The sequence below is a fragment of the Pseudophryne corroboree genome, chromosome 11 (genome assembly GCF_028390025.1).
Source record: "Pseudophryne corroboree isolate aPseCor3 chromosome 11, aPseCor3.hap2, whole genome shotgun sequence".
NCBI lineage: Eukaryota > Metazoa > Chordata > Amphibia > Anura > Myobatrachidae > Pseudophryne > Pseudophryne corroboree.
The window spans coordinates 184,653,109-184,671,097 of record NC_086454.1 but is presented as its reverse complement, the minus strand read 5'-3'; the positions used below and the strand labels follow the sequence as shown (position 1 = coordinate 184,671,097).

General features: G+C 30.2%; 9 non-coding genes across 9 annotated transcripts; all 9 read left to right on the top strand.

Annotated features, from left to right (window-relative positions):
- Positions 1–1,448: 1,448 nt before the first annotated feature.
- TRNAV-UAC (transfer RNA valine (anticodon UAC)) lies at positions 1,449–1,521 on the top strand. Its single transcript has one exon. It is a non-coding gene; the product is annotated as a tRNA-Val (tRNA).
- Positions 1,522–3,445: 1,924 nt separating this feature from the next.
- Positions 3,446–3,518, top strand: TRNAV-UAC (transfer RNA valine (anticodon UAC)). Its single transcript has one exon. It is a non-coding gene; the product is annotated as a tRNA-Val (tRNA).
- Positions 3,519–5,444: 1,926 nt separating this feature from the next.
- On the top strand, positions 5,445–5,517 carry TRNAV-UAC (transfer RNA valine (anticodon UAC)). Its single transcript has one exon. It is a non-coding gene; the product is annotated as a tRNA-Val (tRNA).
- A 1,924-nt stretch (positions 5,518–7,441) lies between these two features.
- On the top strand, positions 7,442–7,514 carry TRNAV-UAC (transfer RNA valine (anticodon UAC)). The gene has a single exon. It is a non-coding gene; the product is annotated as a tRNA-Val (tRNA).
- A 1,927-nt stretch (positions 7,515–9,441) lies between these two features.
- On the top strand, positions 9,442–9,514 carry TRNAV-UAC (transfer RNA valine (anticodon UAC)). Its single transcript has one exon. It is a non-coding gene; the product is annotated as a tRNA-Val (tRNA).
- Positions 9,515–11,437: 1,923 nt separating this feature from the next.
- On the top strand, positions 11,438–11,510 carry TRNAV-UAC (transfer RNA valine (anticodon UAC)). The gene has a single exon. It is a non-coding gene; the product is annotated as a tRNA-Val (tRNA).
- Positions 11,511–13,433: 1,923 nt separating this feature from the next.
- Positions 13,434–13,506, top strand: TRNAV-UAC (transfer RNA valine (anticodon UAC)). Its single transcript has one exon. It is a non-coding gene; the product is annotated as a tRNA-Val (tRNA).
- A 1,923-nt stretch (positions 13,507–15,429) lies between these two features.
- TRNAV-UAC (transfer RNA valine (anticodon UAC)) lies at positions 15,430–15,502 on the top strand. Its single transcript has one exon. It is a non-coding gene; the product is annotated as a tRNA-Val (tRNA).
- Positions 15,503–17,425: 1,923 nt separating this feature from the next.
- TRNAV-UAC (transfer RNA valine (anticodon UAC)) lies at positions 17,426–17,498 on the top strand. Its single transcript has one exon. It is a non-coding gene; the product is annotated as a tRNA-Val (tRNA).
- Positions 17,499–17,989: the final 491 nt, after the last annotated feature.

Below are 17,989 nucleotides of genomic sequence, written 5' to 3'. Positions count from 1 at the left end.
TGCATGATAAACTGCAATCATGTTTTGATGTAGCTAATATTCACTTCCAGATTATTTACTTTAAATCTAAATAAATATTTCCATAATTACTATGTGCAAGTTTAGCAAAAATGCTGATAGATTTAACTTCTGGATAGATAGTATATTGATTATTACTAAAGTCTTTTTCGAGTATTATGCTTAAGTTATGTTGTGAAAGGGCATTTATTTATATGTAGTATTTGTAATACAGGCACTTTATGGTAACATGGCAAGAAAAATCACTGAAAAGTGATTTTGATAAGTGTGACACCTGCAGATGATAATTGGTCAAAATGTTAGAAATAATGATTTTTGTGTATATAGTTTTTAAAATTATAAATATTCACTTGAAAAGCTTCAAAAATTCTTTATTTAAAATGGGAATATGCAGGTTTATTCAACATTGCACACATTGCTCTTTGCTAAATTTTTATTTTAAATGTTGGGTAATGCAAGTTTGGTCAACCATGTTACAACTGTCTTTATCTATGTACCCACTATACAATTATTAAAGTCAATTGCAAAAAATTGGTTGCTCATCCTGTTTTACTGGGTAGGGTTTTTAAATGACCATTTGGTGTATTTCCGATAAACCAGAGAACTGATGGTCACAAACACTCCTTCGGTTATTGAATCGCTCAACCAAGATGAAAAAAAAAAATCTCAGCCTACTATATTAGTGCACTATGTGGTACTTGGAGGTTCTCGATAAACTGACCATATTTTCTGCATTTTTTCATGACTAAGTCATGCTGCTTAATTGCGGACATATGAAAATTCAGTATTGTGCGACATATAATTGGATTTTTAAACAAAATCACTTAGTGTGTACCTCAGATTTTGGGGCATTTGATTGTCAAGATGACCATAAATATCTTCTAGTGTGAGAACAGTTTATGTTGTGGTTTCATAGCATAGTGGTTAGCATATCTGCTTTACACGGAGAAAGTCCTGAGTTCAATCCCAACTGAACCCATACTTATTAAAAAATCCAGTAAACTGTGATCTTGATAAGAGTACTTACAGTAGATAATAATTGGTCAAGATGTTAGAAATAAAGAATTTTGTATATTTGTTTTCTTCAAATTAAAAATAATCACTTAAAAAACTTTGCAAAATGCTTACTTTAAAATGGAGATACACATTTATTTATCATTGCAGTCATTACTTTTTAATAAAGATTAATATTAAATGTTTAATTATGCAAGGTTGGTCAACCAGGCTATAACTTTCTTTAGCTAGGTGTACCACTATTAAGTATTGGGTCAATTTGCCAAAAATATGGTGCTCTGTTTTTTTTTAAATTATATATAATGAAAGAACAATCACTTTGACGTTTCACCGATAATCCGGAACAGTTTACCAAAAATCACTACGACTGTCAGGACAACCAAAAAATTGAACAGTTTGTTATTGTATTGCATATTGGTTTCATAGTGTAGTGGTTATCACATCTGCTTTACACGCAGAAGGTCCTGGGTTCAATCCCCAGTAGAACCATATTTTTGCACTAATTTATGATTTATGAAAATTTTCTTCACTATCATTCTTATAACATCTGACCTGCTACTGCTCAATGTGAAACATGTCATTTGTTCACTTACAAAATTCAATTTCTTCTCTAAATATGGAAATAAATGTTATTTTTAATATCTATTGGCTTTTAATTATAAAATAACTTATTACAGCAAACAACTGATTAAAAATCTGGAGCAGATTCAAATAATCTTCTTGTTTTATAAGAAATTGGTAGCAATGTATCATATATTTCATTTATAGTAAACAAATAAATTGTAGTATCATATCTAACTACCTTTTTCCATAAATCATCTTAACTGAGTACAGTTAAATAAATCACTTAAACCAACATTTCCATCACCAGTTCACCAAAGCACAGCTATTCTTTCCAGGACTTCACTGTTCACATGACTTCACTAGCAACTTGATAATGCTGCCAAGGTTTGGTATTGCATGATTAATGCATGATAAACTGCAATCATGTTTTGATGTAGCTAATATTCACTTCCAGATTATTTACTTTAAATGTAAATAAATATTTCCATAATTACTATGTGCAAGTTTAGCAAAAATGCTGATAGATTTGACTTCTGGATAGATAGTATATTGATTATTACTAAAGTCTTTTTCGAGTATTATGCTTAAGTTATGTTGTGAAAGGGCATTTATTTATATGTAGTATTTGTAATACAGGCACTTTATGGTAACATGGCAAGAAAAATCACAGAAAAGTGATTTTGATAAGTGTGACACCTGCAGATGATAATTGGTCAAAATGTTAGAAATAATGATTTTTGTGTATATAGTTTTTCAAATTATAAATATTCACTTGAAAAGCTTCAAAAATTCTTTATTTAAAATGGGAATATGCAGGTTTATTCAACATTGCACACATTGCTCTTTGCTAAATTTTTATTTTAAATGTTGGGTAATGCAAGTTTGGTCAACCATGTTACAACTGTCTTTATCTATGTACCCACTATACAATTATTAAAGTCAATTGCAAAAAATTGGTTGCTCATCCTGTTTTACTGGGTAGTGTTTTTAAATGACCATTTGATGTATTTCCGATAAACCAGAGAACTGATGGTCACAAACACACTCCTTCGGTTATTGAATCGGTCAGCCAAGATAAAAAAAATCTCAGCCTACTATATTAGTGCACTATGTGGTACTTGGAGGTTCTCAATAAACTGACCATATTTTCTGCATTTTTTCATGACTAAGTCATGCTGCTTAATTGCGGACATATGAAAATTTAGTGTTGTGCAACATATAATTGGATTTTTAAACAAAATCACTTAGTGTGTACCTCAGATTTTGGGGCATTTGATTGTCAAGATGACCATAAATATCTTCTAGTGTGAGAACAGTTTATGTTGTGGTTTCATAGCATAGTGGTTAGCATATCTGCTTTACACGGAGAAAGTCCTGAGTTCAATCCCAAGTGAACCCACATTTATTCAAAAATCCAGTAAACTGTGATCTTGATAAGAGTACTTACAGTAGATAATAATTGGTCAAGATGTTAGAAATAAAGAATTTTGTATATTTGTTTTCTTCAAATTAAAAATAATCACTTAAAAAACTTTGAAAAATGCTTACTTTAAAATGGATATACACATTTATTTATCATTGCAGTCATTGCTTTTTAATAAAGATTAATATTAAATGTTTAATTATGCAAGGTTGGTCAACCAGGCTATAACTTTCTTTAGCTAGGTGTACCACTATTAAGTATTGGGTCAATTTGCCAAAAATATGGTGCTCTGTTTTTTTAAAATTATATATAATGAAAGAACAATCACTTTGACGTTTCACCGATAATCCGGAACAGTTTACCAAAAATCACTACGACTGTCAGGACAACCAAAAAATTGAACAGTTTGTTATTGTATTGCATATTGGTTTCATAGTGTAGTGGTTATCACATCTGCTTTACACGCAGAAGGTCCTGGGTTCAATCCCCAGTGGAACCATATTTTTGCACTAATTTATGATTTATGAAAATTTTCTTCACTATCATTCTTATAACATCTGACCTGCTACTGCTCAATGTGAAACATGTCATTTGTTCACTTACAAAATTCAATTTCTTCTCTAAATATGGAAATAAATGTTATTTTTAATATCTATTAGCTTTTAATTATAAAATAACTTATTACAGCAAACAACTGATTACAAATATGGAGCAGATTCAAATAATCTTCTTGTTTTATAAGAAATTGGTAGCAATGTATCATATATTTCATTTATAGTAAACAAATAAATTGTAGTATCATATCTAACTACCTTTTTCCATAAATCATCTTAACTGAGTACAGTTAAATAAATCACTTAAACCAACATTTCCATCACCAGTTCACCAAAGCACAGCTATTCTTTCCAGGACTTCACTGTTCACATGACTTCACTAGCAACTTGATAATGCTGCCAAGGTTTGGTATTGCATGATTAATGCATGATAAACTGCAATCATGTTTTGATGTAGCTAATATTCACTTCCAGATTATTTACTTTAAATGTAAATAAATATTTCCATAATTACTATGTGCAAGTTTAGCAAAAATGCTGATAGATTTGACTTCTGGATAGATAGTATATTGATTATTACTAAAGTCTTTTTCGAGTATTATGCTTAAGTTATGTTGTGAAAGGGCATTTATTTATATGTAGTATTTGTAATACAGGCACTTTATGGTAACATGGCAAGAAAAATCACAGAAAAGTGATTTTGATAAGTGTGACACCTGCAGAAGATAATTGGTCAAAATGTTAGAAATAATGATTTTTGTGTATATAGTTTTTCAAATTATAAATATTCACTTGAAAAGCTTCAAAAATTATTTATTTAAAATTGGAATATGCAGGTTTATTCAACATTGCACACATTGCTCTTTGCTAAATTTTTATTTTAAATGTTGGGTAATGCAAGTTTGGTCAACCATGTTACAACTGTCTTTATCTATGTACCCACTATACAATTATTAAAGTCAATTGCAAAAAATTGGTTGCTCATCCTGTTTTACTTGGTAGGGTTTTTAAATGACCATTTGGTGTATTTCCGATAAACCAGATAACTGATGGTCACAAACACTCCTTCAGTTATTGAATCGGTCAACCAAGATGAAAAAAAAAAATCTCAGCCTACTATATTAGTGCACTATGTGGTACTTAGAGGTTCTCGATAAACTGATCATATTTTCTGCATTTTTTCATGACTAAGTCATGCTGCTTAATTGCGGACATATGAAAATTCAGTATTGTGCGACATATAATTGGATTTTTAAACAAAATCACTTAGTGTGTACCTCAGATTTTGGGGCATTTGATTGTCAAGATGACCATAAATATCTTCTAGTGTGAGAACAGTTTATGTTGTGGTTTCATAGCATAGTGGTTAGCATATCTGCTTTACACGGAGAAAGTCCTGAGTTCAATCCCAACTGAACCCATATTTATTAAAAAATCCAGTAAACTGTGATCTTGATAAGAGTACTTACAGTAGATAATAATTGGTCAAGATGTTAGAAATAAAGAATTTTGTATATTTGTTTTCTTCAAATTAAAAATAATCACTTAAAAAACTTTGCAAAATGCTTACTTTAAAATGGATATACACATTTATTTATCATTGCAGTCATTGCTTTTTAATAAAGATTAATATTAAATGTTTAATTATGCAAGGTTGGTCAACCAGGCTATAACTTTCTTTAGCTAGGTGTACCACTATTAAGTATTGGGTCAATTTGCCAAAAATATGGTGCTCTGTTTTTTTAAAATTATATATAATGAAAGAACAATCACTTTGACGTTTCACCGATAATCCGGAACAGTTTACCAAAAATCACTACGACTGTCAGGACAACCAAAAAATTGAACAGTTTGTTATTGTATTGCATATTGGTTTCATAGTGTAGTGGTTATCACATCTGCTTTACACGCAGAAGGTCCTGGGTTCAATCCCCAGTGGAACCATATTTTTGCACTAATTTATGATTTATGAAAATTTTCTTCACTATCATTCTTATAACATCTGACCTGCTACTGCTCAATGTGAAACATGTCATTTGTTCACTTACAAAATTCAATTTCTTCTCTAAATATGGAAATAAATGTTATTTTTAATATCTATTGGCTTTTAATTATAAAATAACTTATTACAGCAAACAACTGATTAAAAATCTGGAGCAGATTCAAATAATCTTCTTGTTTTATAAGAAATTGGTAGCTATGTATCATATATTTCATTTATAGTAAACAAATAAATTGTAGTATCATATCTAACTACCTTTTTCCATAAATCATCTTAACTGAGTACAGTTAAATAAATCACTTAAACCAACATTTCCATCACCAGTTCACCAAAGCACAGCTATTCTTTCCAGGACTTCACTGTTCACATGACTTCACTAGCAACTTGATAATGCTGCCAAGGTTTGGTATTGCATGATTAATGCATGATAAACTGCAATCATGTTTTGATGTAGCTAATATTCACTTCCAGATTATTTACTTTAAATGTAAATAAATATTTCCATAATTACTATGTGCAAGTTTAGCAAAAATGCTGATAGATTTGACTTCTGGATAGATAGTATATTGATTATTACTAAAGTCTTTTTCGAGTATTATGCTTAAGTTATGTTGTGAAAGGGCATTTATTTATATGTAGTATTTGTAATACAGGCACTTTATGGTAACATGGCAAGAAAAATCACAGAAAAGTGATTTTGATAAGTGTGACACCTGCAGATGATAATTGGTCAAAATGTTAGAAATAATGATTTTTGTGTATATAGTTTTTCAAATTATAAATATTCACTTGAAAAGCTTCAAAAATTCTTTATTTAAAATGGGAATATGCAGGTTTATTCAACATTGCACACATTGCTCTTTGCTAAATTTTTATTTTAAATGTTGGGTAATGCAAGTTTGGTCAACCATGTTACAACTGTCTTTATCTATGTACCCACTATACAATTATTAAAGTCAATTGCAAAAAATTGGTTGCTCATCCTGTTTTACTGGGTAGTGTTTTTAAATGACCATTTGATGTATTTCCGATAAACCAGAGAACTGATGGTCACAAACACACTCCTTCGGTTATTGAATCAGTCAGCCAAGATAAAAAAAATCTCAGCCTACTATATTAGTGCACTATGTGGTACTTGGAGGTTCTCGATAAACTGACCATATTTTCTGCATTTTTTCATGACTAAGTCATGCTGCTTAATTGCGGACATATGAAAATTTAGTGTTGTGCGACATATAATTGGATTTTTAAACAAAATCACTTAGTGTGTACCTCAGATTTTGGGGCATTTGATTGTCAAGATGACCATAAATATCTTCTAGTGTGAGAACAGTTTATGTTGTAGTTTCGTAGCATAGTGGTTAGCATATCTGCTTTACACGGAGAGAGTCCTGAGTTCAATCCCAAGTGAACCCACATTTATTAAAAAATCCAGTAAACTGTGATCTTGATAAGAGTACTTACAGTAGATAATAATTGGTCAAGATGTTAGAAATAAAGAATTTTGTATATTTGTTTTCTTCAAATTAAAAATAATCACTTAAAAAACTTTGCAAAATGCTTACTTTAAAATGGATATACACATTTATTTATCATTGCAGTCATTGCTTTTTAATAAAGATTAATATTAAATGTTTAATTATGCAAGGTTGGTCAACCAGGCTATAACTTTCTTTAGCTAGGTGTACCACTATTAAGTATTGGGTCAATTTGCCAAAAATATGGTGCTCTGTTTTTTTTAAATTATATATAATGAAAGAACAATCACTTTGACGTTTCACCGATAATCCGGAACAGTTTACCAAAAATCACTACGACTGTCAGGACAACCAAAAAATTGAACAGTTTGTTATTGTATTGCATATTGGTTTCATAGTGTAGTGGTTATCACATCTGCTTTACACGCAGAAGGTCCTGGGTTCAATCCCCAGTGGAGCCATATTTTTGCACTAATTTATGATTTATGAAAATTTTCTTCACTATCATTCTTATAACATCTGACCTGCTACTGCTCAATGTGAAACATGTCATTTGTTCACTTACAAAATTCAATTTCTTCTCTAAATATGGAAATAAATGTTATTTTTAATATCTATTAGCTTTTAATTATAAAATAACTTATTACAGCAAACAACTGATTACAAATATGGAGCAGATTCAAATAATCTTCTTGTTTTATAAGAAATTGGTAGCAATGTATCATATATTTCATTTATAGTAAACAAATAAATTGTAGTATCATATCTAACTACCTTTTTCCATAAATCATCTTAACTGAGTACAGTTAAATAAATCACTTAAACCAACATTTCCATCACCAGTTCACCAAAGCACAGCTATTCTTTCCAGGACTTCACTGTTCACATGACTTCACTAGCAACTTGATAATGCTGCCAAGGTTTGGTATTGCATGATTAATGCATGATAAACTGCAATCATGTTTTGATGTAGCTAATATTCACTTCCAGATTATTTACTTTAAATGTAAATAAATATTTCCATAATTACTATGTGCAAGTTTAGCAAAAATTCTGATAGATTTGACTTCTGGATAGATAGTATATTGATTATTACTAAAGTCTTTTTCGAGTATTATGCTTAAGTTATGTTGTGAAAGGGCATTTATTTATATGTAGTATTTGTAATACAGGCACTTTATGGTAACATGGCAAAAAAAATCACAGAAAAGTGATTTTGATAAGTGTGACACCTGCAGATGATAATTGGTCAAAATGTTAGAAATAATGATTTTTGTGTATATAGTTTTTCAAATTATAAATATTCACTTGAAAAGCTTCAAAAATTCTTTATTTAAAATGGGAATATGCAGGTTTATTCAACATTGCACACATTGCTCTTTGCTAAATTTTTATTTTAAATGTTGGGTAATGCAAGTTTGGTCAACCATGTTACAACTGTCTTTATCTATGTACCCACTATACAATTATTAAAGTCAATTGCAAAAAATTGGTTGCTCATCCTGTTTTACTGGGTAGGGTTTTTAAATGACCATTTGGTGTATTTCCGATAAACCAGAGAACTGATGGTCACAAACACTCCTTCAGTTATTGAATCGGTCAACCAAGATGAAAAAAAAAAATCTCAGCCTACTATATTAGTGCACTATGTGGTACTTAGAGGTTCTCGATAAACTGACCATATTTTCTGCATTTTTTCATGACTAAGTCATGCTGCTTAATTGCGGACATATGAAAATTCAGTATTGTGCGACATATAATTGGATTTTTAAACAAAATCACTTAGTGTGTACCTCAGATTTTGGGGCATTTGATTGTCAAGATGACCATAAATATCTTCTAGTGTGAGAACAGTTTATATTGTGGTTTCATAGCATAGTGGTTAGCATATCTGCTTTACACGGAGAAAGTCCTGAGTTCAATCCCAACTAAACCCATATTTATTAAAAAATCCAGTAAACTGTGATCTTGATAAGAGTACTTACAGTAGATAATAATTGGTCAAGATGTTAGAAATAAAGAATTTTGTATATTTGTTTTCTTCAAATTAAAAATAATCACTTAAAAAACTTTGCAAAATGCTTACTTTAAAATGGATATACACATTTATTTATCATTGCAGTCATTGCTTTTTAATAAAGATTAATATGAAATGTTTAATTATGCAAGGTTGGTCAACCAGGCTATAACTTTCTTTAGCTAGGTGTACCACTATTAAGTATTGGGTCAATTTGCCAAAAAATATGGTGCTCTGTTTTTTTAAAATTATATATAATGAAAGAACAATCACTTTGACGTTTCACCGATAATCCGGAACAGTTTACCAAAAATCACTACGACTGTCAGGACAACCAAAAAATTGAACAGTTTGTTATTGTATTGCATATTGGTTTCATAGTGTAGTGGTTATCACATCTGCTTTACACGCAGAAGGTCCTGGGTTCAATCCCCAGTGGAACCATATTTTTGCACTAATTTATGATTTATGAAAATTTTCTTCACTATCATTCTTATAACATCTGACCTGCTACTGCTCAATGTGAAACATGTCATTTGTTCACTTACAAAATTCAATTTCTTCTCTAAATATGGAAATAAATGTTATTTTTAATATCTATTGGCTTTTAATTATAAAATAACTTATTACAGCAAACAACTGATTAAAAATCTGGAGCAGATTCAAATAATCTTCTTGTTTTATAAGAAATTGGTAGCAATGTATCATATATTTCATTTATAGTAAACAAATAAATTGTAGTATCATATCTAACTACCTTTTTCCATAAATCATCTTAACTGAGTACAGTTAAATAAATCACTTAAACCAACATTTCCATCACCAGTTCACCAAAGCACAGCTATTCTTTCCAGGACTTCACTGTTCACATGACTTCACTAGCAACTTGATAATGCTGCCAAGGTTTGGTATTGCATGATTAATGCATGATAAACTGCAATCATGTTTTGATGTAGCTAATATTCACTTCCAGATTATTTACTTTAAATGTAAATAAATATTTCCATAATTACTATGTGCAAGTTTAGCAAAAATGCTGATAGATTTGACTTCTGGATAGATAGTATATTGATTATTACTAAAGTCTTTTTCGAGTATTATGCTTAAGTTATGTTGTGAAAGGGCATTTATTTATATGTAGTATTTGTAATACAGGCACTTTATGGTAACATGGCAAGAAAAATCACAGAAAAGTGATTTTGATAAGTGTGACACCTGCAGATGATAATTGGTCAAAATGTTAGAAATAATGATTTTTGTGTATATAGTTTTTCAAATTATAAATATTCACTTGAAAAGCTTCAAAAATTCTTTATTTAAAATGGGAATATGCAGGTTTATTCAACATTGCACACATTGCTCTTTGCTAAATTTTTATTTTAAATGTTGGGTAATGCAAGTTTGGTCAACCATGTTACAACTGTCTTTATCTATGTACCCACTATACAATTATTAAAGTCAATTGCAAAAAATTGGTTGCTCATCCTGTTTTACTGGGTAGTGTTTTTAAATGACCATTTGATGTATTTCCGATAAACCAGAGAACTGATGGTCACAAACACACTCCTTCGGTTATTGAATCAGTCAGCCAAGATAAAAAAAATCTCAGCCTACTATATTAGTGCACTATGTGGTACTTGGAGGTTCTCGATAAACTGACCATATTTTCTGCATTTTTTCATGACTAAGTCATGCTGCTTAATTGCGGACATATGAAAATTTAGTGTTGTGTGACATATAATTGGATTTTTAAACAAAATCACTTAGTGTGTACCTCAGATTTTGGGGCATTTGATTGTCAAGATGACCATAAATATCTTCTAGTGTGAGAACAGTTTATGTTGTGGTTTCATAGCATAGTGGTTAGCATATCTGCTTTACACGGAGACAGTCCTGAGTTCAATCCCAACTGAACCCATATTTATTAAAAATCCAGTAAACTGTGATCTTGATAAGAGTACTTACAGTAGATAATAATTGGTCAAGATGTTAGAAATAAAGAATTTTGTATATTTGTTTTCTTCAAATTAAAAATAATCACTTAAAAAACTTTGCAAAATGCTTACTTTAAAATGGATATACACATTTATTTATCATTGCAGTCATTGCTTTTTAATAAAGATTAATATTAAATGTTTAATTATGCAAGGTTGGTCAACCAGGCTATAACTTTCTTTAGCTAGGTGTACCACTATTAAGTATTGGGTCAATTTGCCAAAAATATGGTGCTCTGTTTTTTTAAAATTATATATAATGAAAGAACAATCACTTTGACGTTTCACCGATAATCCGAAACAGTTTACCAAAAATCACTACGACTGTCAGGACAACCAAAAAATTTAACAGTTTGTTATTGTATTGCATATTGGTTTCATAGTGTAGTGGTTATCACATCTGCTTTACACGCAGAAGGTCCTGGGTTCAATCCCCAGTGGAACCATATTTTTGCACTAATTTATGATTTATGAAAATTTTCTTCACTATCATTCTTATAACATCTGACCTGCTACTGCTCAATGTGAAACATGTCATTTGTTCACTTACAAAATTCAATTTCTTCTCTAAATATGGAAATAAATGTTATTTTTAATATCTATTGGCTTTTAATTATAAAATAACTTATTACAGCAAACAACTGATTAAAAATCTGGAGCAGATTCAAATAATCTTCTTGTTTTATAAGAAATTGGTAGCAATGTATCATATATTTCATTTATAGTAAACAAATAAATTGTAGTATCATATCTAACTACCTTTTTCCATAAATCATCTTAACTGAGTACAGTTAAATAAATCACTTAAACCAACATTTCCATCACCAGTTCACCAAAGCACAGCTATTCTTTCCAGGACTTCACTGTTCACATGACTTCACTAGCAACTTGATAATGCTGCCAAGGTTTGGTATTGCATGATTAATGCATGATAAACTGCAATCATGTTTTGATGTAGCTAATATTCACTTCCAGATTATTTACTTTAAATGTAAATAAATATTTCCATAATTACTATGTGCAAGTTTAGCAAAAATGCTGATAGATTTGACTTCTGGATAGATAGTATATTGATTATTACTAAAGTCTTTTTCGAGTATTATGCTTAAGTTATGTTGTGAAAGGGCATTTATTTATATGTAGTATTTGTAATACAGGCACTTTATGGTAACATGGCAAGAAAAATCACAGAAAAGTGATTTTGATAAGTGTGACACCTGCAGATGATAATTGGTCAAAATGTTAGAAATAATGATTTTTGTGTATATAGTTTTTCAAATTATAAATATTCACTTGAAAAGCTTCAAAAATTCTTTATTTAAAATGGGAATATGCAGGTTTATTCAACATTGCACACATTGCTCTTTGCTAAATTTTTATTTTAAATGTTGGGTAATGCAAGTTTGGTCAACCATGTTACAACTGTCTTTATCTATGTACCCACTATACAATTATTAAAGTCAATTGCAAAAAATTGGTTGCTCATCCTGTTCTACTGGGTAGTGTTTTTAAATGACCATTTGGTGTATTTCCGATAAACCAGAGAACTGATGGTCACAAACACACTCCTTCGGTTATTGAATCAGTCAGCCAAGATAAAAAAAATCTCAGCCTACTATATTAGTGCACTATGTGGTACTTGGAGGTTCTCGATAAACTGACCATATTTTCTGCATTTTTTCATGACTAAGTCATGCTGCTTAATTGCGGACATATGAAAATTTAGTGTTGTGCGACATATAATTGGATTTTTAAACAAAATCACTTAGTGTGTACCTCAGATTTTGGGGCATTTGATTGTCAAGATGACCATAAATATCTTCTAGTGTGAGAACAGTTTATGTTGTGGTTTCATAGCATAGTGGTTAGCATATCTGCTTTACACAGAGAAAGTCCTGAGTTCAATCCCAACTGAACCCATATTTATTAAAAATCCAGTAAACTGTGATCTTGATAAGAGTACTTACAGTAGATAATAATTGGTCAAGATGTTAGAAATAAAGAATTTTGTATATTTGTTTTCTTCAAATTAAAAATAATCACTTAAAAAACTTTGCAAAATGCTTACTTTAAAATGGATATACACATTTATTTATCATTGCAGTCATTGCTTTTTAATAAAGATTAATATTAAATGTTTAATTATGCAAGGTTGGTCAACCAGGCTATAACTTTCTTTAGCTAGGTGTACCACTATTAAGTATTGGGTCAATTTGCCAAAAATATGGTGCTCTGTTTTTTTAAAATTATATATAATGAAAGAACAATCACTTTGACGTTTCACCGATAATCCGAAACAGTTTACCAAAAATCACTACGACTGTCAGGACAACCAAAAAATTTAACAGTTTGTTATTGTATTGCATATTGGTTTCATAGTGTAGTGGTTATCACATCTGCTTTACACGCAGAAGGTCCTGGGTTCAATCCCCAGTGGAACCATATTTTTGCACTAATTTATGATTTATGAAAATTTTCTTCACTATCATTCTTATAACATCTGACCTGCTACTGCTCAATGTGAAACATGTCATTTGTTCACTTACAAAATTCAATTTCTTCTCTAAATATGGAAATAAATGTTATTTTTAATATCTATTGGCTTTTAATTATAAAATAACTTATTACAGCAAACAACTGATTAAAAATCTGGAGCAGATTCAAATAATCTTCTTGTTTTATAAGAAATTGGTAGCAATGTATCATATATTTCATTTATAGTAAACAAATAAATTGTAGTATCATATCTAACTACCTTTTTCCATAAATCATCTTAACTGAGTACAGTTAAATAAATCACTTAAACCAACATTTCCATCACCAGTTCACCAAAGCACAGCTATTCTTTCCAGGACTTCACTGTTCACATGACTTCACTAGCAACTTGATAATGCTGCCAAGGTTTGGTATTGCATGATTAATGCATGATAAACTGCAATCATGTTTTGATGTAGCTAATATTCACTTCCAGATTATTTACTTTAAATGTAAATAAATATTTCCATAATTACTATGTGCAAGTTTAGCAAAAATGCTGATAGATTTGACTTCTGGATAGATAGTATATTGATTATTACTAAAGTCTTTTTCGAGTATTATGCTTAAGTTATGTTGTGAAAGGGCATTTATTTATATGTAGTATTTGTAATACAGGCACTTTATGGTAACATGGCAAGAAAAATCACAGAAAAGTGATTTTGATAAGTGTGACACCTGCAGATGATAATTGGTCAAAATGTTAGAAATAATGATTTTTGTGTATATAGTTTTTCAAATTATAAATATTCACTTGAAAAGCTTCAAAAATTCTTTATTTAAAATGGGAATATGCAGGTTTATTCAACATTGCACACATTGCTCTTTGCTAAATTTTTATTTTAAATGTTGGGTAATGCAAGTTTGGTCAACCATGTTACAACTGTCTTTATCTATGTACCCACTATACAATTATTAAAGTCAATTGCAAAAAATTGGTTGCTCATCCTGTTTTACTGGGTAGTGTTTTTAAATGACCATTTGATGTATTTCCGATAAACCAGAGAACTGATGGTCACAAACACACTCCTTCGGTTATTGAATCAGTCAGCCAAGATAAAAAAAATCTCAGCCTACTATATTAGTGCACTATGTGGTACTTGGAGGTTCTCGATAAACTGACCATATTTTCTGCATTTTTTCATGACTAAGTCATGCTGCTTAATTGCGGACATATGAAAATTTAGTGTTGTGCGACATATAATTGGATTTTTAAACAAAATCACTTAGTGTGTACCTCAGATTTTGGGGCATTTGATTGTCAAGATGACCATAAATATCTTCTAGTGTGAGAACAGTTTATGTTGTGGTTTCATAGCATAGTGGTTAGCATATCTGCTTTACACGGAGAAAGTCCTGAGTTCAATCCCAACTGAACCCATATTTATTAAAAATCCAGTAAACGGTGATCTTGATAAGAGTACTTACAGTAGATAATAATTGGTCAAGATGTTAGAAATAAAGAATTTTGTATATTTGTTTTCTTCAAATTAAAAATAATCACTTAAAAAACTTTGCAAAATGCTTACTTTAAAATGGATATACACATTTATTTATCATTGCAGTCATTGCTTTTTAATAAAGATTAATATTAAATGTTTAATTATGCAAGGTTGGTCAACCAGGCTATAACTTTCTTTAGCTAGGTGTACCACTATTAAGTATTGGGTCAATTTGCCAAAAATATGGTGCTCTGTTTTTTTAAAATTATATATAATGAAAGAACAATCACTTTGACGTTTCACCGATAATCCGAAACAGTTTACCAAAAATCACTACGACTGTCAGGACAACCAAAAAATTTAACAGTTTGTTATTGTATTGCATATTGGTTTCATAGTGTAGTGGTTATCACATCTGCTTTACACGCAGAAGGTCCTGGGTTCAATCCCCAGTGGAACCATATTTTTGCACTAATTTATGATTTATGAAAATTTTCTTCACTATCATTCTTATAACATCTGACCTGCTACTGCTCAATGTGAAACATGTCATTTGTTCACTTACAAAATTCAATTTCTTCTCTAAATATGGAAATAAATGTTATTTTTAATATCTATTGGCTTTTAATTATAAAATAACTTATTACAGCAAACAACTGATTAAAAATCTGGAGCAGATTCAAATAATCTTCTTGTTTTATAAGAAATTGGTAGCAATGTATCATATATTTCATTTATAGTAAACAAATAAATTGTAGTATCATATCTAACTACCTTTTTCCATAAATCATCTTAACTGAGTACAGTTAAATAAATCACTTAAACCAACATTTCCATCACCAGTTCACCAAAGCACAGCTATTCTTTCCAGGACTTCACTGTTCACATGACTTCACTAGCAACTTGATAATGCTGCCAAGGTTTGGTATTGCATGATTAATGCATGATAAACTGCAATCATGTTTTGATGTAGCTAATATTCACTTCCAGATTATTTACTTTAAATGTAAATAAATATTTCCATAATTACTATGTGCAAGTTTAGCAAAAATGCTGATAGATTTGACTTCTGGATAGATAGTATATTGATTATTACTAAAGTCTTTTTCGAGTATTATGCTTAAGTTATGTTGTGAAAGGGCATTTATTTATATGTAGTATTTGTAATACAGGCACTTTATGGTAACATGGCAAGAAAAATCACTGAAAAGTGATTTTGATAAGTGTGACACCTGCAGATGATAATTGGTCAAAATGTTAGAAATAATGATTTTTGTGTATATAGTTTTTCAAATTATAAATATTCACTTGAAAAGCTTCAAAAATTATTTATTTAAAATGAGAATATGCAGGTTTATTCAACATTGCACACATTGCTCTTTGCTAAATTTTTATTTTAAATGTTGGGTAATGCAAGTTTGGTCAACCATGTTACAACTGTCTTTATCTATGTACCCACTATACAATTATTAAAGTCAATTGCAAAAAATTGGTTGCTCATCCTGTTTTACTGGGTAGTGTTTTTAAATGACCATTTGGTGTATTTCCGATAAACCAGAGAACTGATGGTCACAAACACACTCCTTCTGTTATTGAATCGGTCAGCCAAGATAAAAAAAATCTCAGCCTACTATATTAGTGCACTATGTGGTACTTGGAGGTTCTCGATAAACTGACCATATTTTCTGCATTTTTTCATGACTAAGTCATGCTGCTTAATTGCGGACATATGAATATTCAGTATTGTGCGACATATAATTGGATTTTTAAACAAAATTACTTAGTGTGTACCTCAGATTTTGGGGCATTTGATTGTCAAGATGACCATAAATATCTTCTAGTGTGAGAACAGTTTATGTTGTGGTTTCATAGCATAGTGGTTAGCATATCTGCTTTACACGGAGAAAGTCCTGAGTTCAATCCCAACTGAACCCATATTTATTAAAAATCCAGTAAACGGTGATCTTGATAAGAGTACTTACAGTAGATAATAATTGGTCAAGATGTTAGAAATAAAGAATTTTGTATATTTGTTTTCTTCAAATTAAAAATAATCACTTAAAAAACTTTGCAAAATGCTTACTTTAAAATGGATATACACATTTATTTATCATTGCAGTCATTGCTTTTTAATAAAGATTAATATTAAATGTTTAATTATGCAAGGTTGGTCAACCAGGCTATAACTTTCTTTAGCTAGGTGTACCACTATTAAGTATTGGGTCAATTTGCCAAAAATATGGTGCTCTGTTTTTTTAAAATTATATATAATGAAAGAACAATCACTTTGACGTTTCACCGATAATCCGAAACAGTTTACCAAAAATCACTACGACTGTCAGGACAACCAAAAAATTTAACAGTTTGTTATTGTATTGCATGTTGGTTTCATAGTGTAGTGGTTATCACATCTGCTTTACACGCAGAAGGTCCTGGGTTCAATCCCCAGTGGAACCATATTTTTGCACTAATTTATGATTTATGAAAATTTTCTTCACTATCATTCTTATAACATCTGACCTGCTACTGCTCAATGTGAAACATGTCATTTGTTCACTTACAAAATTCAATTTCTTCTCTAAATATGGAAATAAATGTTATTTTTAATATCTATTGGCTTTTAATTATAAAATAACTTATTACAGCAAACAACTGATTAAAAATCTGGAGCAGATTCAAATAATCTTCTTGTTTTATAAGAAATTGGTAGCAATGTATCATATATTTCATTTATAGTAAACAAATAAATTGTAGTATCATATCTAACTACCTTTTTCCATAAATCATCTTAACTGAGTACAGTTAAATAAATCACTTAAACCAACATTTCCATCACCAGTTCACCAAAGCACAGCTATTCTTTCCAGGACTTCACTGTTCACATGACTTCACTAGCAACTTGATAATGCTGCCAAGGTTTGGTATTGCATGATTAATGCATGATAAAC